Source organism: Camellia sinensis, chromosome 9 (assembly GCF_055761805.1).
Source record: "Camellia sinensis isolate YWXY chromosome 9, ASM5576180v1, whole genome shotgun sequence".
Classification (NCBI taxonomy): domain Eukaryota; kingdom Viridiplantae; phylum Streptophyta; class Magnoliopsida; order Ericales; family Theaceae; genus Camellia; species Camellia sinensis.
In genome coordinates, this window is record NC_138969.1 from 142,044,914 (window position 1) to 142,060,531 (window position 15,618).

Sequence of the window (15,618 nt, forward strand, 5' to 3'; positions counted from 1 at the left end):
AATAGCTTTGGATTCATTGTTCTGTTGAACATATTCATTCGTGGATCTGGAAAGGTGAAGAATGGGACAACATGTTCATTAATCATAATGATGATGAAGACGAAGGGAAGCCCTGGTTCAATAGATAAAAGAGAGATCTGCACTGATCATTAGATCAACAAAGCTGTATTGTTTTATTGTTGTTGAACAGATAAAACAAATAGATAATTTTTTTTTTCTTTGTTGTTGTTGTTGTTGATCATCCTAATAATAATTTTTATTTTTATTTTTTTCTTTGTTGAACATATGTCTCTCATCTCTCATTTCTCTTTAGAGCTGAAAATTACAAAGTGTTGTGCAATATTGAGAGAGCTGCAGAAAACCCATACACATCTTCTTCTTGTTTAATTATTTAGATCTGTTCAAATTTTTTTGTTGTTGTTGTTGTTGTTTTGTATATTTCTCAGATTATATCTGTTCAATTTTTTTTGTAGTTATTATTTTTGTAGATATAAGTGTGTGTATTTTTTATTTATTTTTTTGTAGTTGTACTTTTTGATTATGATAAAACAAATTGTTGTAGTTATTGTTGTGATTGTTGATGATGATTACAATAGAGAGAATTTTTGTTTTTTTTGTTTTTCAATAGATAGATTTTCAATAGAGATTTTTTCAACAGATAGAGAAAAAACAGATAATGAGAGAAAAGAGAAGTAGAAATAGGAACATATAGAAAGAGAAAAGTTTAAAAATGATGTAAATTTGAGCAGATAGAAAAAATAGGTTATAAAAATTCAATGGATAAAAAAATTCAACATGAACAGGTAAAAAAAAAATTGAGCAGATAGACACAAAATTGAATAGATAGATATAATTTTGAACAGATATAAATAATTTGAACAGATAGATATAAAGTTGAACACATAGTCAACTAAAAGTTAATAGATAAAAAAAAGTTAACAGATAAATTAATAAGTAATATTAAAAATAAAATATCCTCCAAAATTAATAAAAAGATTTATCACGAAATTATTTCATAAAAAATAAATTTTTCACGAACACAAAATGTCGAATAGATTTAATATCTTTTACCCTTATTATTTTAAACCTTTTAACAATTAACTCTTTATTTTTCTCATAAAGTTGAAAATTAAGTTGTTTTAGTTGAAAAGTTCGTTTATTTTTCTCATAAAGTTGAAAATGTTTAATTATAGAAATGAGTTAGATACAACAAGGGGAAAAAAATTCTACGGCCATGATTTTTTGTTACTTTTAATTTCCCTCCAAAATTGTCAGTTATCGGTAGAGAGAGAATTTTTAGATTGATTTTAGCCATCAGATCAAAAATTGTAAAGTTTTAGCCGTCTGATCAAAAAATTGCCCCGAGTTCACTTTCGTCTTTCCTTTCACTCCCCTCCATCTCTCTCTCTCTCTCTCTCTCCATTCTCTCTGCAACCCCATCGGTGAATCTGCAATTCAAAACCCTCTCTCTCATCACCACCACTGAACAAAAGGACTAAGTTTGGCTTGGGTTTAGGGTTCTAGGGTTTCCTTTCCCCTTCGATTTAAGATGTAATGTCTCTCTTTATCCTTCGATTCTGAGCCTTACACACTTTACTTCGATTCTGAGCCTTACACACTTTACTCGACTGGTTTACGATCTCTATGTTGTTCTTTAATTATATATGCTCTCTTTACGATTTCGATTTTTCTAGCTTTTGTTTTCTCGCGATTAATGATTTGATTTTGTAAATGTGTGTTTTGATTATCGCTCAAAGTGAAGCAGAAAACGTGGGTTTTGTTTTTCAACTGTTACAAACCAGCAATTTGTTGCTTTCGTGTGATTTTCCCAACTGCTTGGTTTAACTGAATTTGAAGTAAACATTTGGTGGATTAGGATAGTACCATGAACAAAAAATTAATTGATATTTTGAAATATAATTTGATCATAGAGATGGGTATTTTTGGACTATATTTTATTCAGGATTTACTTACGATTCGGGTAGGTGAGTCGACGAGGTCGAGTGAGTGATTATTTGGGGTTTGATTTGAGCTTTGATGATCTGAAACTTGTTCTGATTTATTGTTGTTGTGTCTTCTGCCATTTTGGTGTACAGTGGTTGAAGAAGACTAGGAAGAATGTTTTGTTTGCTTCTTTGGAGAAGATTTAGGAAGGTGAGTGCGTTTCAATATACAAGTGTTAAATAATAAATTAGTGTAGAGATTTGATGATATAAGGGCTTTGATATGATTTTTCTTTTTGCTTGCTGCTTATCTCTTGCTGTGAAGCTGTTGTAGATTAAGCATTGAGGCATTTAAGATATTTCTTTCTTTAATTTTGTGTGATTTGGTTGTCATCCGTCTTTTCTTCCTAAATGAGAAAGTTCCTCTCTTTTCTTTATGTGATTTGTATGATGTTTTTATATATTTAATTTTATGTGATTTGAATGATGTTTATTTTATTTTATTTTATTTAATGTTCCTCTCTTTTCTTTATGGGCTTGGATGATGTGTGCTTTATAATCAGGTAGTGGTGTACAAAATGAAGATAATGGCAAATGTTACATGTATAAATCCTAATAGATTTCACTACTCTTTTAAAATAAGTGCAATCTGTTTAATCTGAGTTATTGTTCTTAAGCAGTTCACTGAGTGGGGTTTCATGGGTGCAATTTGTTTTTGTTTATTGTTTTCTAAATTTTTTGGGGTACTTTTGTATTTGATTAAAGAGGAAGAGTGCTCCCAATCCAAAGTAGTTGTTGTGTATTTTTTTAAAGTTGGGCATTTATAAATTTAGTATGACCTGTTAATAAAAGAAGAAGAAGAGATAATAGTGCCAAATCAGTGGTTGCCATTCTACTTTCTGGTAGATGAGCCGTATCATATCAAAAATCCAAATGACAAGTGCAGAAAAATGGTCTGTTTGAAGTTTATCTCGATAAATGATATGTTTAAGGTGTATCCTAAAAGTCTGCATCTCAAACGAAAAGGGATTTTTCAGTGAACAAGTACTTTAACTTAAGTTTATTTAAGCCAAGTAATTTCGGTTCTTGCATGCATGAAAGTTCCCCTCTATTCATTGTTTTATCACGTAACATAATTAACAATGAGTTTGCTTGATTTGCTAAACTTGCTACATCATTGATGGGAATTTGCTTGCATCAACGACCCAAATTCTATTCAAATTCTGCACATTGTCAACCTATCCTCATATTTAATATCAATTATTTGGGAAAAGGGTGCTTGAGAATCAATGTACAACATAAAGGACCTCGAGTCGATCAGACTCGCTCAAGAAAAAGATGACTTGCATGTCACCTTGTGAGTTGGCTTGGATTCAACAACAGGCCATAGTAAATTTTAATATATATATATATGTGTGTGTGTGTTTCAAATTCCATCTCCGATTTCCAATTTTATGTAGTTTAAATGCAAGTGAAAAGGTAAAGTGGCTGCTCGATATTTGGATTTGGGTTAGAGGATAGGTTTGAGTTATGTTATTCTTGTAAACATATTATTACATTGGCACATGTCATTTTGATGGGGATGTCTTTATATTGTACATTTTCAAATATTTTTATTTAAGTTTTCAATTTGAATTTCTAAATTATTGTCATTTCCACTGTGTAGGAGAATCTTTTCCTCGCAGTGGAGAGCATTTTCAACTGTTTCTGTGTGAACTTTTAAATTGCAGTGGAATTGTTCTCATATAGAATTAATTAACTGTAATATGTGGGTTTATTGTAATTGGAGCAGCGTAGGCACGGATTATCTCTATAGTCATCTATATAATAAAAATACATTTGGTTAGAATGGCTCAGATTAATTTTGTGTTAGAATCGACTATATTGATGAGTGAGTTGTATGAAGTGTTTAAAGTTGTCTTTCTATTTTTAATTTCATGCATGTGTTTCAAGTTCATAGCATTGTTGCATGAAGACTGAAGGGTACTACTATGAAAATATTGATAAAATGCAATGATTGTCTAGAAACAGAGTAAAATGAGTTGAATTATGCGAGGTAGTTGATCTCTCTATAAAAAACTGCCAACTTCAGACTTTTTGCATGGTAATGGTAGAGAAACTAATCCAATGTGATCCCTTGGTGGCAGTTGGCCAGGTTGATGAGCTGAAAGTGGAGAAGTGAACCAATGCAAGATTTATTTGACAAAACATGGATTGAGGATGATTGGGAACAAAGACACTCTCGTTGGGCGCATTAAAGAGCATCTAGAGTAATATTTCATTTGTTTGGTTGTTTTGCTTAATTATTGAAATACATTGCTTTTCAATCAATATATAGATGTTCTAATTTCTTCTACTTTTTTTGTTTTGGCTTCTATTTTAGCTTTCTCAAAGGTGGTGGAGAGAAGTACACCCAAAATCCAGATTTGTATTGAACTGCAAAGGTACATTAGTTGTTTTATTAGCTTAATTGTTTTAGTACAATATTTTGCTGAAGTATATTTTAAGCTTGGAAATTGCTCTGTTTTTTCCTTGTTGCTTAGATTGTGTTAATCAATGGGAGTTGGGTTAATACAAATCTACCACAATAATAGCCTGCGCTTTTGCATGGGCATTTTTTTACTAGTTTATAGAAAAGGGTTGTGCTTCTCTCAAGTTCAAATCTATATTTGAGAGAACTTGAGGGGCTCATGGAGCTTACCACGGGTCTCATTTTGATGATCCGAACCACTTATTTTGTAAGGCTCTCAATGAATATCATTCAAGGGAAAAGTTAGATCGATCCAATAATCGTAACATTTTCATTTTATAGTGTTTGTATTTTATTTTGAAGACAAATACGATAAAATGAATAAGTTAGGGTTATTGTATCTGTTGGGATCTGGGATCCCGCCCAAGACCTTATAGAAATCATTGCAAGCAGAAAAACACACCCACACACAAGGAGACACAATATTTTACGTGGTTCGGCCCAATGCCTACGTCCACGGGAGAGTAACCGTTTATCACTATACCAATGAGGAGATTACAGAAAGATTACAATAGAGGAGGAGCTCACACTCTCCTCACTCAGCCACTCACCCGTCTCCCTCGCTCACACCGAGGGAGACGGTCTCTCCGCCTCACATCTCTCACTCTCTTTGTTGTCTCACGGTTTGCTCACATTTTGCTCTCTCATCTCAACCTCCATTTATAGGTGAGGGAGTAGGTGGGAGAGCCTTTGGGCAGCCTCCATCCTTGACTCTTCAAGATGGTTGGTGGCCTTCCATTGTTGACCAAGGTGTGTTCCCATGGAAGAGCATCACCTCCTTCACATGGGGTGAATTCAACAAATCACCCCCTCAACCCATGTGAGGTGATCCACTGCACATACTGCTGCTAATCTTGTCACGCCCAAATTCAACATAGTTTGCATCTCCTCACTGAGACGCTGCATCCCCTGAAGCTAGAGATAAAACACCAGAGATACAAGAGGAGGAGGGAATCCGACATCCTCAACTCAACTCACACCACTCTCTGATTTGGAGAGAGCCACTGCTCCTATCTCCCACAGATCTCTTCCATGCTTCCTGTCTCGGATGTCTATACCTGCTATCCTTGAACTTGCGCAACCAAGATATCCGACACCCCCTGATTGGATGTCCTGCACCCCCCGCTTGGATGCCCTTGACTATCATGCAACTCCTTGCATGATGAACACTGGAGCAACTAGAAAACTTCAGAGTTTGACACATCAACATCCTCAAGTTTCCTTGCTCGGAGCTTATTTCTGAACAACCAGCCTTTGCCCTTCTGCACTTCTGAACAACCTCCTGGCGTTTCCACATACGCTTGTTGTCTGTGCTGCAATCCCTGATGTTCGGTTCTGTCTCACTTGTCCGTACTGATGTTTGACAGTTAGCCCTTCTGTCAAGACAACTTCCACCGGTCTGTACAAGTTACCACTATGCAACTCCGTGCATAGTGCTCGCATCCATGGCTTCTGGTCTCCCTGCGTCAAGCTTGCTTGAGAGATCTGCATCAACTCTATCATCTGTTGCCATGGAACTAAAGAAACCACCATAGAGAAATAAGACTTGCCACTCCTTGGCACGCACTCTTGCGTTTTACCTGTCTCAATTTCTCTGTCTGGAAGTTCCTGTGAACTGTCAACAACCCGCTGCTGCACACTCTTCTCGCGCCTCTGTACGACACTCTAGCGTACCCTTGCACTGTTGCACGTCTGCAATTGTACTTCTGCGCTTAGTATGCTCCTCTGCAACTATTGTTCTACATGTCCACATACCATTAGTACCTTCTCGTATACAGTAGCTCCAACAGCCACAGTATTTCCCTGAGCCTGTACTGGTTGCCAAATCATCTATCCGTCGATAAATGGTCTTCTCTGTTGATTGAACCAGATCCTCCGAATACCTCAACAACCAGGAAAGTTCCCAGGAAAGACTGGTGGGGTCACAACCGGTCCCACTTAAGAACCAGTCTCCTTAGACAGTGTCTTTTTGACAGAACTTTCCTAGACCTTTGAGATAATCATGTCTGCAATCCTCTGATCGCCCCTGACCAATCCTGATCTCCCTCGATCTGCCATTTGATCAAGCCTGATCTCCTCTGGTCTTCAATGATCTATCTCAATCTGTATCTGGTTGTCCAATCTGGTCAGAATCTGCCCATTCTAACCTCTTCAGTGAATCCGCAGCGTTCCACAATATCCGGCAACCTTCCTTCGACTATTGAAGATGACAAACTCCCATGTTTTGACAATCTTTAAAAAACGTTCAGAATTTCACTATTCTGACCTCGCGGTTGCGTCCGGAGCGGTCTGTTTAGCTAGGACCAACCTTCGCTGCATTTCCGGGGACCTCACTGAAAACTATCCCCGAAAGCTGGGCCACACCGCAATTTTCTGAAAATGTTGGGCCAAATTGCAATTTTCAGAAGTTCAGGGAATATTCCGTGTTCCAACAGAATATTCCGTCCACTGCCCCTGACGCCGTCTGCCACTTTAATCTGCCTTCTTTTTACAGAAACTCCATCTCTAAAATCTGACCGTACGGATGTGTCCGGAATACTCCAAATAGTCGGAAACCACTATTGGATCACCAAAAACGGACTCCAAATGGCTTCGATCTAGCCAAAACATTTTGTACGCCTCAGATCTGCGGCTGTACCTTCGCCGCGAAACACAGGATTCTTCCTCCTGCGGATGACGTGGCAGCTGACGTGGCTGCTGACGTGGCACGCGCGTGCCACACACGCGCCTCCCCCACTCGTCTTCTTCCTTCATCCGCGCGTGGGGCGCGTGCCTGCGACTGGGCCGACGCGCCGGCTGCCTTCACGGCGCGTGGCGGCGCGTGCCGAGACTGGGCCTCACGCGCCTTCTTCAGGCGGCGCGTGAGGGCGCGTGGAAGCTCCTCTGGGTGTCTGCTTTATATGGTTGGACTCCTCTTCTCGAGCCCTTGCTCCTGGTATGCTCAAAACCTGATTTCGAGCAACTTGATTTCTGGGCAGTTTCGGACAACACGCTGTTTTTGTTCCGAAACGCCACCGACGAGGCTCTGATACCACTTGTTGGGATCTGGGATCCCGCCCAAGACCTTATAGAAATCATTGCAAGCAGAAAAACACACCCACACACAAGGAGACACAATATTTTACGTGGTTCGGCCCAATGCCTACGTCCACGGGAGAGTAACCGTTTATCACTATACCAATGAGGAGATTACAGAAAGATTACAATAGAGGAGGAGCTCACACTCTCCTCACTCAGCCACTCACCCGTCTCCCTCGCTCACACCGAGGGAGACGGTCTCTCCGCCTCACATCTCTCACTCTCTTTGTTGTCTCACGGTTTGCTCACATTTTGCTCTCTCCTCTCAACCTCCATTTATAGGTGAGGGAGTAGGTGGGAGAGCCTTTGGGCAGCCTCCATCCTTGACTCTTCAAGATGGTTGGTGGCCTTCCATTGTTGACCAAGGTGTGTTCCCATGGAAGAGCATCACCTCCTTCACATGGGGTGAATTCAACAGTATCGGCCTAATTTTTTTCATGAATGATACACACGGAATGCTTTACAAAATGAACGGTTGGAATTATAGAATTGAGGCTCGTGGTGGGCTCCACAGGTCCCTCAAGTTTGAACTTGAGAGAAGCCTAATCCTATAAGAATGAATCTAGATCCTCTGTAGTGCACTATGTGTGTAGTGTGCGCAAGCACACACACAAAAGAAAGAAGAAGAAGAAGAAGAAGAAGAAGAAGAAGAAGAAGAAGAAAGCAGAGCTCACCAGCACCCCTCTCTGGCAATCTTGACTGCCGCTACCTTTGGCAACCCTCACTACCGTGACCACCCCACCACTGAGACCCCTACTACCCTTCTTTTTCTTCTTCTTCTATCACATGAGATCGTGCAATTGTGAGGATGAACGATAGCAGGCTAGGGAGTAGTGACGCAAACGGCGAAAAGGAGAGAGAGAGAGAGAGAGAGAGAGAGAAGGGGGCTCGAGGTGGTGGTGGTGATGGCAAGGGAGGGGCTGGGAAGGGGTAGGTGAGGGTAATTATAAGTTGGGCCAGGCCAGAGCTGGGGTGGTGCCGTTTTAATACACTACAAAATGCACTACACACCTTGCATTATTGAGGATCTAAACTCTATTACGATCAATGCAAACTGATTCATTGAGGTGGTTTTGACGTGAGTGGCTTTGCAGGGGCATTTTTAACTAGTTTTTTTTAGAAAGAGTAGGATCGAAACGGTTTGGGCATTCATTCATTGAGGGGGGCTTTGCGGAAATGTTGGGCCGTGAATCACGTGTGGTTAATGCAAGTAATGAAGCTGTAAATCATGAGTTTTGCTAGGATTTTAAATAAATTATCAAATTTTTTACTAAATCTCTCATATGGGTGTAAGATTCATACACTTGTGATTTGTGTGGGTTCCACATCCATATAAGAGATTTGATATAAAATTTGATAATTTATTTAGTATTTATAACATTTTCCATAAATCATTAAGGCAGTTTCTGTGTCTTGCCATCTTTTTATTCCATCCAATCATTTCTTGTTATTTGTTACCTCCACTTATCACACCAACTTTAATTGGCAACATTAGGAATGGCAATGGGGCGGGGCGGGGCGGGGCAAGGCCAGGGATCACCCTCCCCGTCCCCGATCCTTGATGGTAAGAATGTCCCCGGCCCCGATCCCCGACAGGGAACCTATTACCGTCCCCGTCCTCGTCTCCTAATGAGGATTAGGTTTTCCCGACCCCAAAAAAAAAAAAAAAAAAAACAATAGCAACAACAACAACGATTCAAGTTTACAACAACATCCTCAACATCAACATCATCAACAACAATATCATCAAACAGCATCAACAACACACAAATCTGAGTAGAGAGAGATAGATCTAAGCTGCAATCTAATATATATATATATATGTGTGTGTGTGTGTGTGTATACGCGGAGGAGATCGCGGAGGAGGGCGGTGAAGGAGATCGGTAGAGGAGGGCAGTGGAGGAGCAGCGGTGTGAGATCGGCAGAGGAGGGCGGCGAAGGAGATCGGCGGAGCAGCTCTTCTCTCGACGGAGGAGATCGGCGAGGATAGACTCTCTTCTCTCTCTCCTCATTTTTCTCACGCGAATAAAGTCGTGTGTGAGTGTGATTCTGTGAGGGAGCATAGCAGCAAACACACAAATATATATAGACAAGGGTAGAATTGTAATTTTATTTCGAGGGAAAAACAGGACAGGGTCGGGGGCGGGGCCGGGCCAGGCCGGGGACGGGACTGGGAAATGTATCACCGTCCCCGGTCTGAACATTATCGGAGATTTATTTTTAAATTCCATCCCCGGCCCGTCGGGGGTATTTTTCAGAGAAAAACCGTTCTAATCAGGGTTGGGGGGCCGGGTCTCCGTTGGACCGGGTTTAAATTGCCATCCCTAGGCAACATGTGCTGGAGAACGACCAAAGGTTTGCTTGGGGCATTATGGTCCCACAATTTGATTGGCTTTGACAATTTTCACTTCTTTTCTTTTCTTTTCTTTTTGTTTGTTTTTCTTTCAATTAATAATATGTAAGATATGATATTTGTGGTATTAAGTAACACAAATATTGTATTTAGATCCTTTTCAATTGTAAGTAAAAAAAAATTGTGTTATAACTGAACAGTATATGGTTTACATCCTTATACTGGTGAATAATAAAGTTATATTTTTTTGTGATAAATAAGTGTTAGAGCAAATTATACTAATAAAGCAAAGCAAACCAAGCCTTAAGTCCCATCAAATTATACTAATGGTCCTTATAATTTGGGATTTGTGTCATTTTGATCTTTGCCTTTTCAATTGTGACACATTTGATCCTAAATTTGGAATCTTGTTCCAAATAAGGATAATTAAAGATATCATTACTCAATTTCAAGGGCAAAGTCGTCAATTTAATAAAATATAAACTAATTGGACAAAAAAAAGTGTCAAAAAAATATTTTTAAATTTTTAAAAATTATTTGTACCCATCAAAGATAAAATTATGTAAAATTGAAAAATCTTTTACGCATTTATTTATTTATTTTATCAAATTAAATTTTATTATGTGTTTGGATGATGATCATGTAATGAGTGGTTATTTTTATTTTCATTAAATTAATTTTTATTTTTTCAAAAGTCAAATATGACTTAGCTTTGATATCATTATTAAATCAATCCATTAAATCAAAAAATTCAAAACTAAAAATATTTCATATATTAAATATATTGATTACACATTAAAAGTCTAATAACCACTCATTACATGATCATCATTCAAACACATAATAAAAATTAATTTGGTAAAATAAATAAATAAAAGCGTAAAAAATTTATCAATTTTGCATAGTTTTTCTTTGGTTAGTAGAAATAATTTTTAAAAATTTCAAAAATATTTTTTGACGTTTATTTTTATCAAATTAGTTTATATTTTATCAAATTGACGACTTTGCTCTTGAAATTGAGCAATGGTTTTTAATTGTCTTTATTTAGAATAAAATTTAAAATTCAGAGTTAAATGTATTACAATTGAAAAGTTAGAAAACTATAGGAACTATTAGTATAATTTGTCCTAAAAATTATATTTTTTGTTATAAAAAAAATTGTACTTTTATATAAGGTGTATACTTTTACATGCACTCTTTTTACATAGTAACTTTTAAGTGAAACCGAGAACCTAGTGTCACGTTTGGTTTATTTATTTATATTTGTTTTTGTAAGTGGGAGGGCCCTTTTTACAAACGCGTTACAAACGCGTTCATTTTATTGACACTACACATTATTGGTGTAAAAAAGAGGAAACGATATCCCCTTCCAACTCCGACCCACAGACTAGGTAACTCTCTCTCTTTCTTTCTTACTCTCACTCTTTTATCAATGTTTGTGTTTTTGATATTGTTGGATTTATAAAATGTTAAAAACTTGAATTGAGGAGGGTAACTTACTACTACTGAACATTTTGTGTTGATTCACAGCCTAGACAGCTTGAGCAAACTGTATAATGATTTCCTTTTATTTTTTTATTTTTTAATTAACTTTGTAATATCTATAATTTTTGTTTATTTATTTATTTTTGCAGAATTAATTGCTTTTGGCGATGGAACACAAGTCATTCCAGAACCAAGCGGCATGGACATTTTGTTTGGCTGATGAGAAAAACAATGCAGTATCAAATTTTGTCAGATTTCACTCAAATGTTTTTGGTGGCTGTGTGGAGATGATGGTAGCAGTAGCTGCCATATCTTTTTTTGCTGGGGTTATTATAATTTTTGTAATCATCCTCCATTTCTTCGATACATATGTCTCTCAGCGCTATCGGAGCAGACACAGAGCCATCGTACGTCCATTTAGGGTTGTTGCACCAACACAAGTGAACTTGAGTCATGAGTCACCCAGAACAGGCCTTGAGCCAATTAGGGCTGTTGTACCAGCACATGAGAACTTGATTCACGAGTCAGCCAGTAGTGGCTTTGATCAATCGATCATAGACTTGCTTCCAAAATTTGTTTACAAAGCGAGCCCCCGGCACTGGCTAGGTGACGGTGGTGAGGCTGTGGAGTGCACGGTTTGCCAAATCACCATAGTGGAAGGAAACAGAGTTAGGCTTCTAAATTGTATGCACTTGTTCCATGTAGATTGCATCGATCGGTGGCTGAGATTGAGGTCCACTTGTCCCAATTGTCGTGCGGAGCCTAGGCCACAGAATTGGACAGTGATAGCTCCACCGTGGCTAGAGGAAATGGCTTCAGATGGATGAGGTGGATCAGCTTCTGCAATAATTTGATGTTGAAATATTAGGAGGACCTGACTAGGTGTGTAGGTTGAGTTGGGTACGAGTTCCAAATAACAAAGATTGGTGGGGTGTTTAAATGTAGTGGGAGATCTATCTTTTGGCTTGCGTTTAGAGTAGATATTAGAATAGTGACTAGCTAAGGGGATATTTTTTTTTTGAGAACAAAGTAAAGGTTTATGATCAAATACTTAATGTTCAACTCGGGGCTATAAATTTGGAGGAATCCATTACTCTTGTAGACTTTGATGAACAACATGCTCCTCCACCTCCAAAACTGACACCTGCTGGTTGGGATGCTTCCATTGCTACTCCCTTTCAACCTGCTGTTACCTCTATAGGGTGGGGGACTTGGAAACAATCCTTGAAGAATAATGTTTGAGAGCCACAATTTGTGTGGCTCAAATGGCTCAAAACTGTCAAAACGACGTCGTTTGGCATGTTTTGTGCTCAAAACGACGTCGTTTTGGCAGTTTTGAGCCATTTGAGCCACAAAAATTGTGGCCCTCTATCATTGAAATCTCATGCTCAAGCAAAAGGATTAACCATCACTTCATTGGTCGTGATGATGACCCTTTAGCTACAGTTAATTTTGATGGAATTTGTTATTTTACGCTTTGTTCCAATGTATAAAGGAGTTATGCGTATATTTTTAAATCGTAAAAGAACAAGTTTTTGAGATAAATAAAAAAGAAAAAGAAAAATGTAATTAACCAATTTTTTAAGAAAAAATATTAAATGCAGTGCCATTTTGTAAATTAGTGACAATGTGCAAGTGTTGACTGATATCAGTCATGAATTGTACCCAAAAATTCTCTCATTTATATACATGAATTGTGTATTACACATGAATTGTTTTTGGAAGGGGAAAATATAAATTAAAGTTGTTTTAAAAGTGATTCACACTAAGAACTTTTTAATCATTTGTGAATATTACTTTATCTTCTTATATATGAACTCTTACGTTTTGACTCTATCAATTATAAAAATGTATTAGTTTCACCTGTAGACTCTTCGAATACCTTTAAAAGAGATATTTATACGATTTTCATAGTTGATAGGGTCAACATATATGTGAGTTTATAAATAAGGGGATTATATTAATATTTGTAAATAATTAAAGGAGTTTTAGTTTAATTAACCTTTGTTTTAATGCTACTTTTGGTGGGGGTTAAAAATTACATGTTGGGCATAATTTTTTTTTTCTTTTAAATATAAATATAAAAATTCTTAATGACATGTTTGATGATAAGAGAGTAAATAGAGTATAGTTGTGCTTTTTAAATAAAGAAAAAAATTATATACATAATTATTGAATTCGAAAGCTATAATCGTAAGTTACAAAAATAAAATTTGAAAACAGTCTTTATGATTCTTGATAGTTTTTTTAGTAGGACATCCAAGTCACTTATGCTTTTGTTCGTTATTTTCACTAAATTTCCTTCTTCGATTTTTATCACCATTCTTGTTGATGCTTGTAAAAAATATGTATTTTGGGTATAACAATTTATTAATTCTTTAGGTTTAGTTTGGTTAGACAGAGAATATACGCAAGTGAAAGAAAGAGAAAAAAATAAATAAATTATGTTTATTTAGCTAAAGAGTTCTAGAAAGTAATGAAAACTAAAATTTTCTTTATAACTCAAATTAGCTTATTTGTTAGGCTTACAATTTCTAGCAAAATATACTGAAAAATTTATTTTTTCTCACAAAACTTGATAATGCTTATTTTGTTTCCCTCTTTACCCATGCTTCTCTAATTATATATTTTTCCTATTATTTTCTTGTGAAATTTTCCATTTATTCAAATGCATTCAAAAAAATAAATTTTCATTTCTTTTTCCTTTCTTTCACTTCACTTACTACTATTTTTAAGTTCTAATTAACATCTGATTCTTTCTAAACAAACGGAATCATATAGTAGTTATTTTCACCCTCCTCCAAATAGAGAAAAGTGTGAAAGTATTTAATTAATTTAAATTTGGAAAAATTATAAAAAAAATTATTCTGAATTTTTATTTTTGTCAATTTAAACTTTTATTGTTTTTTATTTATTTTTAATTTAAACCATTCACCTTTTTTTATTAAGTGAAATTGAAAGAAAAATGATATGTTAATTATTAAATTTAATATAAGTGCATATAAAATGTCTAAAATATTATTTTTTTAATGAGTTTAATTATTATAGCTTTTTTTGCATCAATTTTACTTAAAGAAAATAAGCAGATGGTTTAGATTGAAGATAAATTAAAAATATTAAGATTTAAATTGATAAAATTTAAAAACTCAGAACCATTTTTTATTTTTTATTTTTTGTAATTTACCTTTAAATTTCTATTTTGAAATCTTTCATTATTATTGTTACAGTCTGATGCTAAAGTACATACATCTTTCTAAACTTCAATATATTTGGATATAGAACGTCCAATAAATTTTTCTGTCGCATTAAATAATGTGACATTAATTTATTGAATTACATTGCTAACAATAAGGGGTGTGCGCGGTGCGGGTCGGTGCAGTTTGAGAGAAAAATAGAAACCGTATGGCCGGTGGCGGATTGATAAAAGTGTCACTAGAATTTGCCATTTTCCTTATCGAAAACCGGCGGTTCGGTTGGCAAATAATGGCGGATTTGCCTTGGCGGTTCGGGCAGATTGGCGGTTTATAAAAAATATAATTCAAATTACAAAGCTTAAATCAAAGAGTAAAAAAAAGACGAAAGATATCGTAATGTTAAGCATCTTGTGAAGCTTTCTTCTGATGCAGCAAGTGTAGCAACAACATGATAATATCAACGACTATACCATCAGTTCATTACAAGCATCTGTGGAAGCTACAATGATCAAATACAATACATAAAATTCCCCTCGAGCAGTAATGTAATACTATATTCTAAGGTATAGAACAACAAGCAAACTTAAGTAAAAAAGAATTTTTAGAATCCTATAAAACATGATTTAATAGCGGTGCGGGTCGGTGCGGTTTGAAAAAAAAAATAGAAACCGGCGGATTGATAAAAGTGTCACTAGAATTTGCCATTTTTCTTACCAAAAACCGGCGGTTCGATTGACAAATAATAATGAATTTACCTTGGCGGTGCGGTTCGGTGCTGTACGGGGAGCAAATATTCCGGCAAGCCCGTACTCCTTTCTTCCGAGCTCCGTCGATGTCCAATCACCTGCGAGCAAGTAACGGTGAGCTACCCGGCGGTGTGTGGCCGGAAAAACCCTCCGACGATCAAGTTAGCACACACCTTAGGATGGATAGAGAGAAGGGAGAGAGTGTTTGAGTGTAAGAATTCCTTACAGAGATGTTCGTGTGTCCGCGTATGGGGGGTGCAGACATGCTTATATACCCTCTGCGCCCCAT

General features: G+C 36.6%; 1 long non-coding RNA gene across 2 annotated transcripts; it reads left to right on the forward strand.

Annotated features, from left to right (window-relative positions):
* Positions 1 to 1,222: 1,222 nt before the first annotated feature.
* Positions 1,223 to 12,475, forward strand: LOC114308866 (uncharacterized). 2 transcript variants are annotated; one of them, XR_003645612.2, is made up of 5 exons: positions 1,244 to 1,551; positions 2,097 to 2,154; positions 4,091 to 4,213; positions 4,327 to 4,387; positions 11,539 to 12,475. It is a non-coding gene; the product is annotated as an uncharacterized LOC114308866 (long non-coding RNA). The 2 variants fall into 2 exon arrangements; XR_003645613.2 differs by lacking the exon at positions 2,097 to 2,154 and having other exon boundaries at positions 1,223 to 1,551.
* Positions 12,476 to 15,618: the final 3,143 nt, after the last annotated feature.